General features: G+C 37.4%; 20 non-coding genes across 20 annotated transcripts; all 20 read right to left on the bottom strand.

Annotated features, from left to right (window-relative positions):
* Window positions 1–232: 232 nt before the first annotated feature.
* Window positions 233–304, bottom strand: trnat-cgu (transfer RNA threonine (anticodon CGU)). The gene has a single exon. It is a non-coding gene; the product is annotated as a tRNA-Thr (tRNA).
* A 619-nt stretch (window positions 305–923) lies between these two features.
* On the bottom strand, window positions 924–995 carry trnat-cgu (transfer RNA threonine (anticodon CGU)). Its single transcript has one exon. It is a non-coding gene; the product is annotated as a tRNA-Thr (tRNA).
* Window positions 996–1614: 619 nt separating this feature from the next.
* On the bottom strand, window positions 1615–1686 carry trnat-cgu (transfer RNA threonine (anticodon CGU)). The gene has a single exon. It is a non-coding gene; the product is annotated as a tRNA-Thr (tRNA).
* Window positions 1687–2305: 619 nt separating this feature from the next.
* trnat-cgu (transfer RNA threonine (anticodon CGU)) lies at window positions 2306–2377 on the bottom strand. The gene has a single exon. It is a non-coding gene; the product is annotated as a tRNA-Thr (tRNA).
* Window positions 2378–2995: 618 nt separating this feature from the next.
* Window positions 2996–3067, bottom strand: trnat-cgu (transfer RNA threonine (anticodon CGU)). Its single transcript has one exon. It is a non-coding gene; the product is annotated as a tRNA-Thr (tRNA).
* A 619-nt stretch (window positions 3068–3686) lies between these two features.
* Window positions 3687–3758, bottom strand: trnat-cgu (transfer RNA threonine (anticodon CGU)). The gene has a single exon. It is a non-coding gene; the product is annotated as a tRNA-Thr (tRNA).
* Window positions 3759–4377: 619 nt separating this feature from the next.
* On the bottom strand, window positions 4378–4449 carry trnat-cgu (transfer RNA threonine (anticodon CGU)). Its single transcript has one exon. It is a non-coding gene; the product is annotated as a tRNA-Thr (tRNA).
* A 619-nt stretch (window positions 4450–5068) lies between these two features.
* trnat-cgu (transfer RNA threonine (anticodon CGU)) lies at window positions 5069–5140 on the bottom strand. Its single transcript has one exon. It is a non-coding gene; the product is annotated as a tRNA-Thr (tRNA).
* Window positions 5141–5759: 619 nt separating this feature from the next.
* On the bottom strand, window positions 5760–5831 carry trnat-cgu (transfer RNA threonine (anticodon CGU)). Its single transcript has one exon. It is a non-coding gene; the product is annotated as a tRNA-Thr (tRNA).
* A 619-nt stretch (window positions 5832–6450) lies between these two features.
* Window positions 6451–6522, bottom strand: trnat-cgu (transfer RNA threonine (anticodon CGU)). The gene has a single exon. It is a non-coding gene; the product is annotated as a tRNA-Thr (tRNA).
* A 619-nt stretch (window positions 6523–7141) lies between these two features.
* Window positions 7142–7213, bottom strand: trnat-cgu (transfer RNA threonine (anticodon CGU)). The gene has a single exon. It is a non-coding gene; the product is annotated as a tRNA-Thr (tRNA).
* Window positions 7214–7832: 619 nt separating this feature from the next.
* On the bottom strand, window positions 7833–7904 carry trnat-cgu (transfer RNA threonine (anticodon CGU)). Its single transcript has one exon. It is a non-coding gene; the product is annotated as a tRNA-Thr (tRNA).
* Window positions 7905–8523: 619 nt separating this feature from the next.
* On the bottom strand, window positions 8524–8595 carry trnat-cgu (transfer RNA threonine (anticodon CGU)). The gene has a single exon. It is a non-coding gene; the product is annotated as a tRNA-Thr (tRNA).
* A 619-nt stretch (window positions 8596–9214) lies between these two features.
* On the bottom strand, window positions 9215–9286 carry trnat-cgu (transfer RNA threonine (anticodon CGU)). The gene has a single exon. It is a non-coding gene; the product is annotated as a tRNA-Thr (tRNA).
* A 619-nt stretch (window positions 9287–9905) lies between these two features.
* trnat-cgu (transfer RNA threonine (anticodon CGU)) lies at window positions 9906–9977 on the bottom strand. The gene has a single exon. It is a non-coding gene; the product is annotated as a tRNA-Thr (tRNA).
* A 619-nt stretch (window positions 9978–10596) lies between these two features.
* On the bottom strand, window positions 10597–10668 carry trnat-cgu (transfer RNA threonine (anticodon CGU)). Its single transcript has one exon. It is a non-coding gene; the product is annotated as a tRNA-Thr (tRNA).
* Window positions 10669–11287: 619 nt separating this feature from the next.
* Window positions 11288–11359, bottom strand: trnat-cgu (transfer RNA threonine (anticodon CGU)). The gene has a single exon. It is a non-coding gene; the product is annotated as a tRNA-Thr (tRNA).
* A 620-nt stretch (window positions 11360–11979) lies between these two features.
* Window positions 11980–12051, bottom strand: trnat-cgu (transfer RNA threonine (anticodon CGU)). The gene has a single exon. It is a non-coding gene; the product is annotated as a tRNA-Thr (tRNA).
* Window positions 12052–12670: 619 nt separating this feature from the next.
* On the bottom strand, window positions 12671–12742 carry trnat-cgu (transfer RNA threonine (anticodon CGU)). The gene has a single exon. It is a non-coding gene; the product is annotated as a tRNA-Thr (tRNA).
* Window positions 12743–13358: 616 nt separating this feature from the next.
* On the bottom strand, window positions 13359–13430 carry trnat-cgu (transfer RNA threonine (anticodon CGU)). The gene has a single exon. It is a non-coding gene; the product is annotated as a tRNA-Thr (tRNA).
* Window positions 13431–14679: the final 1249 nt, after the last annotated feature.

Here is a 14679-nt window from a genome sequence, read left to right as displayed (position 1 = left end):
AATGTCAACATTGTGGAAGGTGGGAGTTGTGCAAAAAGCTAATTTAACAAGTGAATACTCTCAAAAGACAAGTTGGGGAATACTGTAGGACAGCAAACATGTAAAGTGGCTCTATCGTAGAGATACTTCACCTTAATATAATAGTTGTGTTCAAATATTGATACAACATGATTTTTCTACAAAGTCCTCCAATGAATGGACATTTCCATGGAATTGGAAGTCTTTTCTATAAAGGCACGGATGGGATTTGAACCCATGGTCTTCGGTTTACGAGACCGACGCCTTACCACTTGGCCACCATGCCACTCTATACTGTAAAATCAAAATTCTGGAAAGTAGTAGTTGTGCAAATGTGAATTTGGCACACAAACTCAGTGGAGAAAGGACCTCATACATATATAGCATGCACTCCCCCTCTGAGCTTCCATCCCATTTAATTTGCAGATAAAACGCAATGTCAATACAATGTACTTTATATATACACCACTCCATTGAAACTACAATGAGATGATAGCAGCAATTCTTAAAACAGGTACGGAGAGGGATCGAAAACATGAACTTCAGTTTTTGAAAATGATGCCATAAAAGTTGGCCACCATGCCACTTCTGTTCTATAAATGTACTAACAGGGATTGAACTCATGTTTTCAGTTAACAAAAACAGATGACTTTTTACATCTATTTCATTCTTAGAATGTCAACATTGTGGAAAGTGGGAGTTGTGCAAAAGCTAATTTAACAAGTGAATACTCTCAAAAGACAAGTTGGGGAATACTGTAGGACAGCAAACATGTAAAGTGGCTCTATCGTAGAGATACTTCCCCTTAATATAATAGTTGTGTTCAAATATTGATACAACATGATTTTTCTACAAAGTCCTCCAATGAATGGACATTTCCATGGAATTGGAAGTCTTTTCTATAAAGGCACGGATGGGATTTGAACCCATGGTCTTCGGTTTACGAGACCGACGCCTTACCACTTGGCCACCATGCCACTCTATACTGTAAAATCAAAATTCTGGAAAGTAGTAGTTGTGCAAATGTGAATTTGGCACACAAACTCAGTGGAGAAAGGACCTCATACATATATAGCATGCACTCCCCCTCTGAGCTTCCATCCCATTTAATTTGCAGATAAAACGCAATGTCAATACAATGTACTTTATATATACACCACTCCATTGAAACTACAATGAGATGATAGCAGCAATTCTTAAAACAGGTACGGAGAGGGATCGAAAACATGAACTTCAGTTTTTGAAAATGATGCCATAAAAGTTGGCCACCATGCCACTTCTGTTCTATAAATGTACTAACAGGGATTGAACTCATGTTTTCAGTTAACAAAAACAGATGACTTTTTACATCTATTTCATTCTTAGAATGTCAACATTGTGGAAAGTGGGAGTTGTGCAAAAGCTAATTTAACAAGTGAATACTCTCAAAAGACAAGTTGGGGAATACTGTAGGACAGCAAACATGTAAAGTGGCTCTATCGTAGAGATACTTCACCTTAATATAATAGTTGTGTTCAAATATTGATACAACATGATTTTTCTACAAAGTCCTCCAATGAATGGACATTTCCATGGAATTGGAAGTCTTTTCTATAAAGGCACGGATGGGATTTGAACCCATGGTCTTCGGTTTACGAGACCGACGCCTTACCACTTGGCCACCATGCCACTCTATACTGTAAAATCAAAATTCTGGAAAGTAGTAGTTGTGCAAATGTGAATTTGGCACACAAACTCAGTGGAGAAAGGACCTCATACATATATAGCATGCACTCCCCCTCTGAGCTTCCATCCCATTTAATTTGCAGATAAAACGCAATGTCAATACAATGTACTTTATATATACACCACTCCATTGAAACTACAATGAGATGATAGCAGCAATTCTTAAAACAGGTACGGAGAGGGATCGAAAACATGAACTTCAGTTTTTGAAAATGATGCCATAAAAGTTGGCCACCATGCCACTTCTGTTCTATAAATGTACTAACAGGGATTGAACTCATGTTTTCAGTTAACAAAAACAGATGACTTTTTACATCTATTTCATTCTTAGAATGTCAACATTGTGGAAAGTGGGAGTTGTGCAAAAGCTAATTTAACAAGTGAATACTCTCAAAAGACAAGTTGGGGAATACTGTAGGACAGCAAACATGTAAAGTGGCTCTATCGTAGAGATACTTCCCCTTAATATAATAGTTGTGTTCAAATATTGATACAACATGATTTTTCTACAAAGTCCTCCAATGAATGGACATTTCCATGGAATTGGAAGTCTTTTCTATAAAGGCACGGATGGGATTTGAACCCATGGTCTTCGGTTTACGAGACCGACGCCTTACCACTTGGCCACCATGCCACTCTATACTGTAAAATCAAAATTCTGGAAAGTAGTAGTTGTGCAAATGTGAATTTGGCACACAAACTCAGTGGAGAAAGGACCTCATACATATATAGCATGCACTCCCCCTCTGAGCTTCCATCCCATTTAATTTGCAGATAAAACGCAATGTCAATACAATGTACTTTATATATACACCACTCCATTGAAACTACAATGAGATGATAGCAGCAATTCTTAAAACAGGTACGGAGAGGGATCGAAAACATGAACTTCAGTTTTTGAAAATGATGCCATAAAAGTTGGCCACCATGCCACTTCTGTTCTATAAATGTACTAACAGGGATTGAACTCATGTTTTCAGTTAACAAAAACAGATGACTTTTTACATCTATTTCATTCTTAGAATGTCAACATTGTGGAAGTGGGAGTTGTGCAAAAGCTAATTTAACAAGTGAATACTCTCAAAAGACAAGTTGGGGAATACTGTAGGACAGCAAACATGTAAAGTGGCTCTATCGTAGAGATACTTCACCTTAATATAATAGTTGTGTTCAAATATTGATACAACATGATTTTTCTACAAAGTCCTCCAATGAATGGACATTTCCATGGAATTGGAAGTCTTTTCTATAAAGGCACGGATGGGATTTGAACCCATGGTCTTCGGTTTACGAGACCGACGCCTTACCACTTGGCCACCATGCCACTCTATACTGTAAAATCAAAATTCTGGAAAGTAGTAGTTGTGCAAATGTGAATTTGGCACACAAACTCAGTGGAGAAAGGACCTCATACATATATAGCATGCACTCCCCCTCTGAGCTTCCATCCCATTTAATTTGCAGATAAAACGCAATGTCAATACAATGTACTTTATATATACACCACTCCATTGAAACTACAATGAGATGATAGCAGCAATTCTTAAAACAGGTACGGAGAGGGATCGAAAACATGAACTTCAGTTTTTGAAAATGATGCCATAAAAGTTGGCCACCATGCCACTTCTGTTCTATAAATGTACTAACAGGGATTGAACTCATGTTTTCAGTTAACAAAAACAGATGACTTTTTACATCTATTTCATTCTTAGAATGTCAACATTGTGGAAAGTGGGAGTTGTGCAAAAGCTAATTTAACAAGTGAATACTCTCAAAAGACAAGTTGGGGAATACTGTAGGACAGCAAACATGTAAAGTGGCTCTATCGTAGAGATACTTCCCCTTAATATAATAGTTGTGTTCAAATATTGATACAACATGATTTTTCTACAAAGTCCTCCAATGAATGGACATTTCCATGGAATTGGAAGTCTTTTCTATAAAGGCACGGATGGGATTTGAACCCATGGTCTTCGGTTTACGAGACCGACGCCTTACCACTTGGCCACCATGCCACTCTATACTGTAAAATCAAAATTCTGGAAAGTAGTAGTTGTGCAAATGTGAATTTGGCACACAAACTCAGTGGAGAAAGGACCTCATACATATATAGCATGCACTCCCCCTCTGAGCTTCCATCCCATTTAATTTGCAGATAAAACGCAATGTCAATACAATGTACTTTATATATACACCACTCCATTGAAACTACAATGAGATGATAGCAGCAATTCTTAAAACAGGTACGGAGAGGGATCGAAAACATGAACTTCAGTTTTTGAAAATGATGCCATAAAAGTTGGCCACCATGCCACTTCTGTTCTATAAATGTACTAACAGGGATTGAACTCATGTTTTCAGTTAACAAAAACAGATGACTTTTTACATCTATTTCATTCTTAGAATGTCAACATTGTGGAAAGTGGGAGTTGTGCAAAAGCTAATTTAACAAGTGAATACTCTCAAAAGACAAGTTGGGGAATACTGTAGGACAGCAAACATGTAAAGTGGCTCTATCGTAGAGATACTTCACCTTAATATAATAGTTGTGTTCAAATATTGATACAACATGATTTTTCTACAAAGTCCTCCAATGAATGGACATTTCCATGGAATTGGAAGTCTTTTCTATAAAGGCACGGATGGGATTTGAACCCATGGTCTTCGGTTTACGAGACCGACGCCTTACCACTTGGCCACCATGCCACTCTATACTGTAAAATCAAAATTCTGGAAAGTAGTAGTTGTGCAAATGTGAATTTGGCACACAAACTCAGTGGAGAAAGGACCTCATACATATATAGCATGCACTCCCCCTCTGAGCTTCCATCCCATTTAATTTGCAGATAAAACGCAATGTCAATACAATGTACTTTATATATACACCACTCCATTGAAACTACAATGAGATGATAGCAGCAATTCTTAAAACAGGTACGGAGAGGGATCGAAAACATGAACTTCAGTTTTTGAAAATGATGCCATAAAAGTTGGCCACCATGCCACTTCTGTTCTATAAATGTACTAACAGGGATTGAACTCATGTTTTCAGTTAACAAAAACAGATGACTTTTTACATCTATTTCATTCTTAGAATGTCAACATTGTGGAAAGTGGGAGTTGTGCAAAAGCTAATTTAACAAGTGAATACTCTCAAAAGACAAGTTGGGGAATACTGTAGGACAGCAAACATGTAAAGTGGCTCTATCGTAGAGATACTTCACCTTAATATAATAGTTGTGTTCAAATATTGATACAACATGATTTTTCTACAAAGTCCTCCAATGAATGGACATTTCCATGGAATTGGAAGTCTTTTCTATAAAGGCACGGATGGGATTTGAACCCATGGTCTTCGGTTTACGAGACCGACGCCTTACCACTTGGCCACCATGCCACTCTATACTGTAAAATCAAAATTCTGGAAAGTAGTAGTTGTGCAAATGTGAATTTGGCACACAAACTCAGTGGAGAAAGGACCTCATACATATATAGCATGCACTCCCCCTCTGAGCTTCCATCCCATTTAATTTGCAGATAAAACGCAATGTCAATACAATGTACTTTATATATACACCACTCCATTGAAACTACAATGAGATGATAGCAGCAATTCTTAAAACAGGTACGGAGAGGGATCGAAAACATGAACTTCAGTTTTTGAAAATGATGCCATAAAAGTTGGCCACCATGCCACTTCTGTTCTATAAATGTACTAACAGGGATTGAACTCATGTTTTCAGTTAACAAAAACAGATGACTTTTTACATCTATTTCATTCTTAGAATGTCAACATTGTGGAAAGTGGGAGTTGTGCAAAAGCTAATTTAACAAGTGAATACTCTCAAAAGACAAGTTGGGGAATACTGTAGGACAGCAAACATGTAAAGTGGCTCTATCGTAGAGATACTTCCCCTTAATATAATAGTTGTGTTCAAATATTGATACAACATGATTTTTCTACAAAGTCCTCCAATGAATGGACATTTCCATGGAATTGGAAGTCTTTTCTATAAAGGCACGGATGGGATTTGAACCCATGGTCTTCGGTTTACGAGACCGACGCCTTACCACTTGGCCACCATGCCACTCTATACTGTAAAATCAAAATTCTGGAAAGTAGTAGTTGTGCAAATGTGAATTTGGCACACAAACTCAGTGGAGAAAGGACCTCATACATATATAGCATGCACTCCCCCTCTGAGCTTCCATCCCATTTAATTTGCAGATAAAACGCAATGTCAATACAATGTACTTTATATATACACCACTCCATTGAAACTACAATGAGATGATAGCAGCAATTCTTAAAACAGGTACGGAGAGGGATCGAAAACATGAACTTCAGTTTTTGAAAATGATGCCATAAAAGTTGGCCACCATGCCACTTCTGTTCTATAAATGTACTAACAGGGATTGAACTCATGTTTTCAGTTAACAAAAACAGATGACTTTTTACATCTATTTCATTCTTAGAATGTCAACATTGTGGAAAGTGGGAGTTGTGCAAAAGCTAATTTAACAAGTGAATACTCTCAAAAGACAAGTTGGGGAATACTGTAGGACAGCAAACATGTAAAGTGGCTCTATCGTAGAGATACTTCCCCTTAATATAATAGTTGTGTTCAAATATTGATACAACATGATTTTTCTACAAAGTCCTCCAATGAATGGACATTTCCATGGAATTGGAAGTCTTTTCTATAAAGGCACGGATGGGATTTGAACCCATGGTCTTCGGTTTACGAGACCGACGCCTTACCACTTGGCCACCATGCCACTCTATACTGTAAAATCAAAATTCTGGAAAGTAGTAGTTGTGCAAATGTGAATTTGGCACACAAACTCAGTGGAGAAAGGACCTCATACATATATAGCATGCACTCCCCCTCTGAGCTTCCATCCCATTTAATTTGCAGATAAAACGCAATGTCAATACAATGTACTTTATATATACACCACTCCATTGAAACTACAATGAGATGATAGCAGCAATTCTTAAAACAGGTACGGAGAGGGATCGAAAACATGAACTTCAGTTTTTGAAAATGATGCCATAAAAGTTGGCCACCATGCCACTTCTGTTCTATAAATGTACTAACAGGGATTGAACTCATGTTTTCAGTTAACAAAAACAGATGACTTTTTACATCTATTTCATTCTTAGAATGTCAACATTGTGGAAAGTGGGAGTTGTGCAAAAGCTAATTTAACAAGTGAATACTCTCAAAAGACAAGTTGGGGAATACTGTAGGACAGCAAACATGTAAAGTGGCTCTATCGTAGAGATACTTCCCCTTAATATAATAGTTGTGTTCAAATATTGATACAACATGATTTTTCTACAAAGTCCTCCAATGAATGGACATTTCCATGGAATTGGAAGTCTTTTCTATAAAGGCACGGATGGGATTTGAACCCATGGTCTTCGGTTTACGAGACCGACGCCTTACCACTTGGCCACCATGCCACTCTATACTGTAAAATCAAAATTCTGGAAAGTAGTAGTTGTGCAAATGTGAATTTGGCACACAAACTCAGTGGAGAAAGGACCTCATACATATATAGCATGCACTCCCCCTCTGAGCTTCCATCCCATTTAATTTGCAGATAAAACGCAATGTCAATACAATGTACTTTATATATACACCACTCCATTGAAACTACAATGAGATGATAGCAGCAATTCTTAAAACAGGTACGGAGAGGGATCGAAAACATGAACTTCAGTTTTTGAAAATGATGCCATAAAAGTTGGCCACCATGCCACTTCTGTTCTATAAATGTACTAACAGGGATTGAACTCATGTTTTCAGTTAACAAAAACAGATGACTTTTTACATCTATTTCATTCTTAGAATGTCAACATTGTGGAAAGTGGGAGTTGTGCAAAAGCTAATTTAACAAGTGAATACTCTCAAAAGACAAGTTGGGGAATACTGTAGGACAGCAAACATGTAAAGTGGCTCTATCGTAGAGATACTTCACCTTAATATAATAGTTGTGTTCAAATATTGATACAACATGATTTTTCTACAAAGTCCTCCAATGAATGGACATTTCCATGGAATTGGAAGTCTTTTCTATAAAGGCACGGATGGGATTTGAACCCATGGTCTTCGGTTTACGAGACCGACGCCTTACCACTTGGCCACCATGCCACTCTATACTGTAAAATCAAAATTCTGGAAAGTAGTAGTTGTGCAAATGTGAATTTGGCACACAAACTCAGTGGAGAAAGGACCTCATACATATATAGCATGCACTCCCCCTCTGAGCTTCCATCCCATTTAATTTGCAGATAAAACGCAATGTCAATACAATGTACTTTATATATACACCACTCCATTGAAACTACAATGAGATGATAGCAGCAATTCTTAAAACAGGTACGGAGAGGGATCGAAAACATGAACTTCAGTTTTTGAAAATGATGCCATAAAAGTTGGCCACCATGCCACTTCTGTTCTATAAATGTACTAACAGGGATTGAACTCATGTTTTCAGTTAACAAAAACAGATGACTTTTTACATCTATTTCATTCTTAGAATGTCAACATTGTGGAAAGTGGGAGTTGTGCAAAAGCTAATTTAACAAGTGAATACTCTCAAAAGACAAGTTGGGGAATACTGTAGGACAGCAAACATGTAAAGTGGCTCTATCGTAGAGATACTTCCCCTTAATATAATAGTTGTGTTCAAATATTGATACAACATGATTTTTCTACAAAGTCCTCCAATGAATGGACATTTCCATGGAATTGGAAGTCTTTTCTATAAAGGCACGGATGGGATTTGAACCCATGGTCTTCGGTTTACGAGACCGACGCCTTACCACTTGGCCACCATGCCACTCTATACTGTAAAATCAAAATTCTGGAAAGTAGTAGTTGTGCAAATGTGAATTTGGCACACAAACTCAGTGGAGAAAGGACCTCATACATATATAGCATGCACTCCCCCTCTGAGCTTCCATCCCATTTAATTTGCAGATAAAACGCAATGTCAATACAATGTACTTTATATATACACCACTCCATTGAAACTACAATGAGATGATAGCAGCAATTCTTAAAACAGGTACGGAGAGGGATCGAAAACATGAACTTCAGTTTTTGAAAATGATGCCATAAAAGTTGGCCACCATGCCACTTCTGTTCTATAAATGTACTAACAGGGATTGAACTCATGTTTTCAGTTAACAAAAACAGATGACTTTTTACATCTATTTCATTCTTAGAATGTCAACATTGTGGAAAGTGGGAGTTGTGCAAAAGCTAATTTAACAAGTGAATACTCTCAAAAGACAAGTTGGGGAATACTGTAGGACAGCAAACATGTAAAGTGGCTCTATCGTAGAGATACTTCCCCTTAATATAATAGTTGTGTTCAAATATTGATACAACATGATTTTTCTACAAAGTCCTCCAATGAATGGACATTTCCATGGAATTGGAAGTCTTTTCTATAAAGGCACGGATGGGATTTGAACCCATGGTCTTCGGTTTACGAGACCGACGCCTTACCACTTGGCCACCATGCCACTCTATACTGTAAAATCAAAATTCTGGAAAGTAGTAGTTGTGCAAATGTGAATTTGGCACACAAACTCAGTGGAGAAAGGACCTCATACATATATAGCATGCACTCCCCCTCTGAGCTTCCATCCCATTTAATTTGCAGATAAAACGCAATGTCAATACAATGTACTTTATATATACACCACTCCATTGAAACTACAATGAGATGATAGCAGCAATTCTTAAAACAGGTACGGAGAGGGATCGAAAACATGAACTTCAGTTTTTGAAAATGATGCCATAAAAGTTGGCCACCATGCCACTTCTGTTCTATAAATGTACTAACAGGGATTGAACTCATGTTTTCAGTTAACAAAAACAGATGACTTTTTACATCTATTTCATTCTTAGAATGTCAACATTGTGGAAAGTGGGAGTTGTGCAAAAGCTAATTTAACAAGTGAATACTCTCAAAAGACAAGTTGGGGAATACTGTAGGACAGCAAACATGTAAAGTGGCTCTATCGTAGAGATACTTCACCTTAATATAATAGTTGTGTTCAAATATTGATACAACATGATTTTTCTACAAAGTCCTCCAATGAATGGACATTTCCATGGAATTGGAAGTCTTTTCTATAAAGGCACGGATGGGATTTGAACCCATGGTCTTCGGTTTACGAGACCGACGCCTTACCACTTGGCCACCATGCCACTCTATACTGTAAAATCAAAATTCTGGAAAGTAGTAGTTGTGCAAATGTGAATTTGGCACACAAACTCAGTGGAGAAAGGACCTCATACATATATAGCATGCACTCCCCCTCTGAGCTTCCATCCCATTTAATTTGCAGATAAAACGCAATGTCAATACAATGTACTTTATATATACACCACTCCATTGAAACTACAATGAGATGATAGCAGCAATTCTTAAAACAGGTACGGAGAGGGATCGAAAACATGAACTTCAGTTTTTGAAAATGATGCCATAAAAGTTGGCCACCATGCCACTTCTGTTCTATAAATGTACTAACAGGGATTGAACTCATGTTTTCAGTTAACAAAAACAGATGACTTTTTACATCTATTTCATTCTTAGAATGTCAACATTGTGGAAAGTGGGAGTTGTGCAAAAGCTAATTTAACAAGTGAATACTCTCAAAAGACAAGTTGGGGAATACTGTAGGACAGCAAACATGTAAAGTGGCTCTATCGTAGAGATACTTCACCTTAATATAATAGTTGTGTTCAAATATTGATACAACATGATTTTTCTACAAAGTCCTCCAATGAATGGACATTTCCATGGAATTGGAAGTCTTTTCTATAAAGGCACGGATGGGATTTGAACCCATGGTCTTCGGTTTACGAGACCGACGCCTTACCACTTGGCCACCATGCCACTCTATACTGTAATATCAACATTCTGGAAAGTAGTAGTTGTGCAAATGTGAATTTGGCACACAAACTCAGTGGAGAAAGGACCTCATACATATATAGCATGCACTCCCCCTCTGAGCTTCCATCCCATTTAATTTGCAGATAAAACGCAATGTCAATACAATGTACTTTATATATACACCACTCCATTGAAACTACAATGAGATGATAGCAGCAATTCTTAAAACAGGTACGGAGAGGGATCGAAAACATGAACTTCAGTTTTTGAAAATGATGCCATAAAAGTTGGCCACCATGCCACTTCTGTTCTATAAATGTACTAACAGGGATTGAACTCATGTTTTCAGTTAACAAAAACAGATGACTTTTTACATCTATTTCATTCTTAGAATGTCAACATTGTGGAAAGTGGGAGTTGTGCAAAAGCTAATTTAACAAGTGAATACTCTCAAAAGACAAGTTGGGGAATACTGTAGGACAGCAAACATGTAAAGTGGCTCTATCGTAGAGATACTTCACCTTAATATAATAGTTGTGTTCAAATATTGATACAACATGATTTTTCTACAAAGTCCTCCAATGAATGGACATTTCCATGGAATTGGAAGTCTTTTCTATAAAGGCACGGATGGGATTTGAACCCATGGTCTTCGGTTTACGAGACCGACGCCTTACCACTTGGCCACCATGCCACTCTATACTGTAATATCAACATTCTGGAAAGTAGTAGTTGTGCAAATGTGAATTTGGCACACAAACTCAGTGGAGAAAGGACCTCATACATATATAGCATGCACTCCCCCTCTGAGCTTCCATCCCATTTAATTTGCAGATAAAACGCAATGTCAATACAATGTACTTTATATATACACCACTCCATTGAAACTACAATGAGATGATAGCAGCAATTCTTAAAACAGGTACGGAGAGGGATCGAAAACATGAACTTCAGTTTTTGAAAATGATGCCATAAAAGTTGGCCACCATGCCACTTCTGTTCTATAAATGTACTAACAGGGATTGAACTCATGTTCTTCAGTTAACAAAAACAGATGACTTTTTACATCTATTTCATTCTTAGAATGTCAACATTGTGGAAAGTGGGAGTTGTGCAAAAGCTAATTTAACAAGTGAATACTCTCAAAAGACAAGTTGGGGAATACTGTAGGACAGCAAACATGTAAAGTGGCTCTATCGTAGAGATACTTCACCTTAATATAATAGTTGTGTTCAAATATTGATACAACATGATTTTTCTACAAAGTCCTCCAATGAATGTACATTTCCATGGAATTGGAAGTCTTTTCTATAAAGGCACGGATGGGATTTGAACCCATGGTCTTCGGTTTACGAGACCGACGCCTTACCACTTTGCCACCATGCCACTCTATACTGTAATATCAACATTCTGGAAAGTAGTAGTTGTGCAAATGTGAATTTGGCACACAAACTCAGTGGAGAAAGGACCTCATACATATATAGCATGCACTCCCCCTCTGAGCTTCCATCCCATTTAATTTGCAGATAAAACGCAATGTCAATACAATGTACTTTATATATACACCACTCCATTGAAACTACAATGAGATGATAGCAGCAATTCTTAAAACAGGTACGGAGAGGGATCGAAAACATGAACTTCAGTTTTTGAAAATGATGCCATAAAAGTTGGCCACCATGCCACTTCTGTTCTATAAATGTACTAACAGGGATTGAACTCATGTTTTCAGTTAACAAAAACAGATGACTTTTTACATCTATTTCATTCTTAGAATGTCAACATTGTGGAAAGTGGGAGTTGTGCAAAAGCTAATTTAACAAGTGAATACTCTCAAAAGATAAGTTGGGGAATACTGTAGGACAGCAAACATGTAAAGTGGCTCTATCGTAGAGATACTTCACCTTAATATAATAGTTGTGTTCAAATATTGATACAACATGATTTTTCTACAAAGTCCTCCAATGAATGTACATTTCCATGGAATTGGAAGTCTTTTCTATAAAGGCACGGATGGGATTTGAACCCATGGTCTTCGGTTTACGAGACCGACGCCTTACCACTTGGCCACCATGCCACTCTATACTGTAATATCAAAATTCTGGAAAGTAGTAGTTGTGCAAATGTGAATTTGGCACACAAACTCAGTGGAGAAAGGACCTCATACATATATAGCATGCACTCCCCCTCTGAGCTTCCATCCCATTTAATTTGCAGATAAAACGCAATGTCAATACAATGTACTTTATATATACACCACTCCATTGAAACTACAATGAGATGATAGCAGCAATTCTTAAAACAGGTACGGAGAGGGATCGAAAACATGAACTTCAGTTTTTGAAAATGATGCCATAAAAGTTGGCCACCATGCCACTTCTGTTCTATAAATGTACTAACAGGGATTGAACTCATGTTCTTCAGTTAACAAAAACAGATGACTTTTTACATCTATTTCATTCTTAGAATGTCAACATTGTGGAAAGTGGGAGTTGTGCAAAAGCTAATTTAACAAGTGAATACTCTCAAAAGACAAGTTGGGGAATACTGTAGGACAGCAAACATGTAAAGTGGCTCTATCGTAGAGATACTTCCCTTAATAATAGTTGTGTTCAAATATTGATACAACATGATTTTTCTACAAGTCCTCCAATGAATGGACATTTCCATGGAATTGGAAGTCTTTTCTATAAAGGCACGGATGGGATTTGAACCCATGGTCTTCGGTTTACGAGACCGACGCCTTACCACTTGGCCACCATGCCACTCTATACTGTAATATCAACATTCTGGAAAGTAGTAGTTGTGCAAATGTGAATTTGACACACAAACTCAGTGGAGAAAGGACCTCATACATATATAGCATGCACTCCCCCTCTGAGCTTCCATCCCATTTAATTTGCAGATAAAACGCAATGTCAATACAATGTACTTTATATATACACCACTCCATTGAAACTACAATGAGATGATAGCAGCAATTCTTAAAACAGGTACGGAGAGGGATCGAAAACATGAACTTCAGTTTTTGAAAATGATGCCATAAAAGTTGGCCACCATGCCACTTCTGTTCTATAAATGTACTAACAGGGATTGAACTCATGTTTTCAGTTAACAAAAACAGATGACTTTTTACATCTATTTCATTCTTAGAATGTCAACATTGTGGAAAGTGGGAGTTGTGCAAAAGCTAATTTAACAAGTGAATACTCTCAAAAGACAAGTTGGGGAATACTGTAGGACAGCAAACATGTAAAGTGGCTCTATCGTAGAGATACTTCACCTTAATATAATAGTTGTGTTCAAATATTGATACAACATGATTTTTCTACAAAGTCCTCCAATGAATGTACATTTCCATGGAATTGGAAGTCTTTTCTATAAAGGCACGGATGGAATGTGAACCCATGGTCTTCGGTTTACAAGACCGACGCCTTACCACTTTGCCACCATGCCACTCTATACTGTAATATCAACATTCTGGAAAGTAGTAGTTGTGCAAATGTGAATTTGGCACACAAACTCAGTGGAGAAAGGACCTCATACATATATAGCATGCACTCCCCCTCTGAGCTTCCATCCCATTTAATTTGCAGATAAAACGCAATGTCAATACAATGTACTTTATATATACACCACTCCATTGAAACTACAATGAGATGATAGCAGCAATTCTTAAAACAGGTACGGAGAGGGATCGAAAACATGAACTTCAGTTTTTGAAAATTATGCCATATAAGTTGGCCACCATGCCACTTCTGTTCTATAAATGTACTAACAGGGATTGAACTCATGTTCTTCAGTTAACAAAAACAGATGACTTTTTACATCTATTTCATTCTTAGAATGTCAACATTGTGGAAAGTGGGAGTTGTGCAAAAGCTAATTTAACAAGTGAATACTCTCAAAAGATAAGTTGGGGAATGCTGTAGGACAGCAAACTTGTAAAGTGGCTATATCGTAGAGATACTTCACCTTAATATAATAGTTGTGTTCAAATATTGATACAACATG

This window comes from Oncorhynchus kisutch, linkage group LG24, assembly GCF_002021735.2.
Source record: "Oncorhynchus kisutch isolate 150728-3 linkage group LG24, Okis_V2, whole genome shotgun sequence".
In the NCBI taxonomy this organism is placed as follows: Eukaryota; Metazoa; Chordata; class Actinopteri; order Salmoniformes; family Salmonidae; genus Oncorhynchus; species Oncorhynchus kisutch.
Note: the sequence above shows the minus strand (reverse complement) of the source record. Positions and strands in the feature narration are given on the sequence as shown.